The following is a 6000-nucleotide window of genomic DNA, read 5'->3' on the forward strand; positions in this document are numbered from 1 at the left end:
AATCCATACAACCTGTAAAGATTGTCCACAAATAACTTCGCTAATTCTGGAGTCTTAATGGTTGACTTGGTTGGAATAAACCGACAAAGTTTAGTCAACCGGTCTACGACCACCCATACCGAGTCATGTCCTCGAATAGTGGTTGGTAAACCCACAATAAAATCCATGGAGATACTTTCCCATTTACCATTGGGAATCTCTAAAGGATGTAAGAGTCCTCCTGCTTTCAGGCATTCTGCTTTATTAACTTGACATTTTTGGCAATGCAAGACATAGTCTTGAACATACCCATGCAAACTTGGCCAGTAAAACTGTTGTCTTACGAGTGCATAAGTTTTCTTAATTCCCGGGTGCCCTGCACTTGGACTATCGTGACATTCATAAAGAATTTGGCGCCGAATGTCCGCGTCCGTCGGTACACACACTCTCCCCTTGTGGAGTAGGTACCCATCATCTATGGAAAAATTCTTCCATCTCTGCAGTTCATCACTCGAAAGAGGAGAACTGGGTGTGGAGGAAACAAAACCACTACCAACATTGGAGTGAGAAGGATCCCTCTTTCTAACATAGCTCCACACCTTGGAGTATGCAATATCATGCTCGCACTTACCTTTGAGAGATTCCAAAAACTCACTCCGCAATTCTGTGAAAAGGAGAGAGTTGATCTCTGGCATTTGGCTCAGAGCATCAACCACTACATTGCATATCAAAGCCACTGTCTACAAAATAATAGACTTTGCAGAACAAAAGTAACAATTTTGTGCAAGCATATCTCAGGAGATGAGTGAGTACATCAACTCACAAAGACCTAAAATTATCTCGACGGTCATACATCTAGTAGCAACAATGATAATTCTTTTGACATCCCCTACTAGGTACTCAGGTCATCACTATCACTAGCAGCTTTGTAACAACCAAAGAAGGCCAAAAGCAAAGAATAACAAGTTAGAACCAAAAAGCTTGACAAATTTGGATACCTAAGAGCCAGCTCGGCCAAAAGCAGGTATGGATCAAGAAGATAAAGTTCTCTAATGAAAAATCACAAGATCCAACACCAAAAGGAAAACAGTTGAAGTGTGCAAGAACAACTATGAAATCCACAAAGTCGGAAGCTTTCGCAACTCAGATTTGGGTTCCAAAGAAGTTGATTCAAGCACAAAGAGGTGAGGAATTTATTTAGATTCCAAAACAGTTAAAGGATCAACTCCCAATACCTAAATCTCATCACCAACTGTGAGGTCCCCACCCCGTCTTCTCAAACGACGGATTTGATGGTAAACCTGATGGCCACTAGATCTACAGCGGAAGCAAACAAAGTGGTTTACGGTTCATCTAGCGGACGATCTCTCATCAAAAAGTGAGTCGAGTTTGAGCCTACTAGCATCGAGGTCTAGTTCCACCCCGCAGGGGAAGCGTGATTAACTTATCTAGCGATCCTAAGACCCACCTTCCAAGAGGAGAGAAGTCTCGAGTGCCTTTTTCCCCATGTTTCACAGGCACGTACACTTGAGGCTTAGCCGCTCTTGGGACAATGAGTAATACTAGCTTCGATTTATAACACTATGGGGACAGAGAGTTCCCGACTAATCGGGACCACCCTTCTCATAGGCATTGGCAACCCGAGCCAAGCCCCCACTTTCCACCCCATACTCACACTTCCTTTGTTACTTAATTACTACCACAATGGTTGTTCAACATATAAGTTCTTTGTTTATTTTTTTGATTCATAATTTTTTTAATACAGCCCTTCAATCAGTATTGTAAAGCGGTACCAAGATAGTAATTCTAGTAAAAATTCACTCAAAAACTCATTCATTTAAAGTTCCAATGCTCTGGAGGCACGAAATCCCCCAGCGAGTGTTCACTCCACCCGTTGTCGCCTAGTTGCCCATACAACTAGGTTGTCCACCGCTTAACCAACAGTCGTGGAATTCCACCGCTTAACCAGCAGTCGTGGATATCCACCGCTTAACCAACAGTCATGGATTCAAGAGCCCTTAACCAGGAACTCTAGCTCCTACGAATAATTTGGCGAGCTGCCCCCTATGATCAAGAGGGGATTCGGACTAGATCAACATTGGAATTGAAAATGAACTAGCTGAGCTAAATTTTCCCTAGCAACCAATCTTTCCTACTTCAGACAGTATATTCCGAAAGCATTCTTTCCTACTTGAATATAAAATACAATTAATTTAAATGCCGTGGTTTTTGTTGATTTCCAACATGTTAGGAAATGTGTTTTTCATCCTACGTTATCGAATGCAATGTTGCTTTAACAAAGTTGATTTAAAACTTGACCTACCTCCGCAATTTCCTCGTCATTGCTCCATGAGATGGCCGGTACTTGGTCGACCATGGGAGCTTTTCCCTTTCCATTAGTGTTGCTTGTTCTAGCCTCGCGGTCGTGGGAACCACCGAAATGAGTTCTCTTTATTGGGGCAATTTTATACTCACTACTTAAATTGACAACTTGGAAAAAAAAGAGCTAATATTCAAGAGCAACATACGACCAAAATGACATATTAGTTTCAATAAGCATATCCCTTTATACGAGAGGTTTGATTACTTCAAGACATAGAGATTTTTGATAGCACCTTACTTGTTCTATGGGAATTGGCCCTAAGGTTAATTATTTGGCCTAGATTTACAGGTTTCTTCTCAATCTATTTACTAGAGATGAATTCGGCATGCTTAATCACTTCCTAATGCAAGTAGAGGTTCGCAGATTTACCGTATTCATAGGTGAGAGGGTTTCTCCCTTCCTAGTGATTAATGATGGATTAATTTCACTAATTATATCCTAATCTATGAGCTAATTGATTCTAATTTGGTTGTTTAAACATTGTGGGGCAATAGAAAGCAGTTGACCATCTCTACCTCAATGCTGACTTGTTCTTAATTACAATGGTGACTAGCGGTTGATTCCTTAATCATGCATTAATCTATGATTAAGAGAGACTAACTGCTTGCATAATTACTAATTAGATTAAGATTTATGCAATAGATCATGGATACGGAGAATTAGAGAGTATCTAATGAGTATTTTGACTATGATTATGCATACTAGATGCGGAATTAAGAGGATAATAGAGAGGGAATTACAACAAATTACTGAGGTTACGGCTGAATTCCTCTCGAAATTCTGATGCAATGGACTCCTTGAGGCGAGAAAGGGGCATCACTTTTCTCCTTAGCTCTTCTTCCAAAGACTATGTCCGTCGGCAGCACCTCCCCAAGGTATCTGTGTGTGTAGGAGTGTGTGTGTGTACTCAATGTATGTGTGTGTGTGTGTGTGCGTGAGCACACTCTTATATAGGCTCTCCCAAGCTGAAAATCGAACTAGGCTGCTAAATACATCTGAGGCAGTACTCATCTCATGCAAGGCAACTCAGTCACATGCTTACCAAGTGTCCAGTTAACTTAGTCTAACTAACTCTCACACTCTCTCTCAAGTATGGCAAGTCTCCCACAAGCCCCTAGAGGTGTGAGGGCGCCTCCTAGCTGTTAAAGCAAGCTCCTAGTGGCCTGGGACCTGTTCCTACACAGCTCCCGAGCCCCGGTGCTCCCGCACAGCCTTAGGAAATTTTGACTTTAGGCTAAAACGGACGATACGAATCGGAATTTAATGTCGTAAATTGCTATACTAAGCTCTAACTAAGGTGTATTAACCTGGATACCTGCCATATTTAGCAGCCCTCAACGTCCGAAAATGAATTTTTTTCAAATTTGCGGTACGGGTGCAGTTTTTCGAGACGATCAAAACTGACAGGTCGGGTGACCAAAAACTTACTATTTTTGAAAAATTTCCACAAAAATTATTTTAATTCACTTTTGGAAGCTTTATGACATTCTAAACATCCTCGAGGCGAGAAACGGGCAGCACTTTCCTCCTTAGCTCTTCTTCCAAAGACTATGTCCGCCGACAACACCTCCCCAAGGTATGTGTGTGTGTGTAGGAGTGTGTCTGTGTGTGTACTCAGTGTGTGTGTGTGAGGATATATATGTGTGTGTGTATGTGTGTGTGAGCACACTCTTATATAGGTTCTCCCAAGCTGAAAATCGAACCAGGCTACTAAATACATCTGAGAGAGTACTCAACTCATGCAAGGCAACTCAGTTACATGCTTACCAAGTGTCCAGTTAACTTATTCTAACTAACTCTCACACTCTCTCTCAAGTATGGCAAGTCTCCCACAAGCCCCTAGAGATGTGAGGGCGCCCCCTAGCTGCTATAGCAAGCTCTCAGTGGCCTGGGACCTGTTCCCACACAGCCCTCGAGCCCCGATGCTCCCCGCACAGCCTTAGGAAATTTTGACTTTAGGCTAAAACGGACGATACGAATCGGAATTTAATATCGTAAATTGCTATACTAAGCTCTAACTAAGGTGTATTAACCTGGGTACCTGCCATATTTAGCAGCCCTCGGCTTCCGAAAATGCATTTTTTTTAAATTTGGGATACGGGTGTAGTTTTTTGAGACGATCAAAACTGACGGGTCGGGTGACCAAAAACTTACTATTTTTAGAAAATTTCCACAAAAATTATTTTAATTCACTTTTGGAAGCTTTATGACATTCTAAACATCATGGCATTGAAGACAGATTTTGGAAAACTGCTAAAAATAGTAACTTTTTCCATTATGATTGTTTCATGGTACAATGGTGTTCTTTTAGCTCGGGGTCGAAGACCTTACACCAACTAAGTGTAAAGAGCTGAAGCAAAGACCGCTGAAGACTCATACAAAGACAAGATGGATCCCAAAAAGAAGTCTCTTCAAACACAAACAACACAAGGACAAGTATGGGTTCCCAAACGAGCATTAATATATGAATATTAGAGGGAAATGTTTTGTGAGTTATATTGAATTTTTGCGTTTGATTGCGATGATTTTTTGACAAAATTTGAAGTATATGCCCTCATAGTAGAGTTACAAAAGGAGTATGGGGACAAAAGCTATATATGAGCCCCTAGGGACATTGTACAACAGTGTACATAGCGGTTGTTGAGTTGATTTTTGGTTTTATCTTGTTATTTTTGAGATTTTTTAAAAAAAAGGCGAAGGAAAAAATCCATAATCCAGAGGAAGAAAAGACTGAAGAGATTGCGAGCAATACAAAGAGAAGAAGGCCCACAAAAATGAGAACACTTCAGGACGTATGTTTCAAAAGCCATATGCACAAGGATAGAATGTCAGAGGGAAGCCTACAAGGACAAAGAAAGTTGGTGATGCAACTAAACAAAAGCAGCAATCAAGTGTAAAGTTGCCTATCAGACATTTCATGCGACTACATGGCCGTATACAGGAAGTAGATCTTTATATTACTATTAATCTTTTGTCTTGTATATGACTTAATGAAGCCTAACAAACAAAAGGGGACTAACTATAATGAAAAGAACAAAAGGGGCAAAAATGACAGCTCAGTCATCTTTTGTGATAGATGTCTACAGGAGCAACTAATGGTCAAGCCAAATTTTGTTCATCATCACTAGTTCTATATGTGTTTGGTAGCCAGAAGGTGCCAATGATGCCCATCAGCCATTTCAGAGACTGAAATCCAAAAAGTTAGATTGGAAAGACAAATGCAAGTCCAAATCAAGCTAAACTTTGTCAGGAGGCTATGCATAGAGAGTACAAGAGGTTTCAAAAAAGAAAAAGAATCACCCCTAGCTAGAGATGCAAAAATTTCAAATTTGCAACCATGATATCCATCTATATATTGGGATTCAGGCCAATTGGCCGGACATCCCACTTACTACTAACCCATCTACTAACTTAACCACATATACAATTATTCTTTAATACAAAGGAATAAGGAGCTGCAACAGGAAAATGTTATTGTGCACTCCACCCAACAGTAGGTCTCTCTCTCTCTCTCTCTCTCTCTCTCTCTCTCTCTCTCTCTCTCTCTCTCTCTCTCTCTCTCTCTCTCTCTCTCTCTCTCGGCTCTCGCACTTGCACTTGCACACGCTTCCCGTGGCACCTTCAACTGGTATCAGAGC

The sequence above is a fragment of the Adiantum capillus-veneris genome, chromosome 2 (genome assembly GCF_014529385.1).
Source record: "Adiantum capillus-veneris isolate H3 chromosome 2, ASM1452938v2, whole genome shotgun sequence".
Lineage (NCBI taxonomy): Eukaryota > Viridiplantae > Streptophyta > Polypodiopsida > Polypodiales > Pteridaceae > Adiantum > Adiantum capillus-veneris.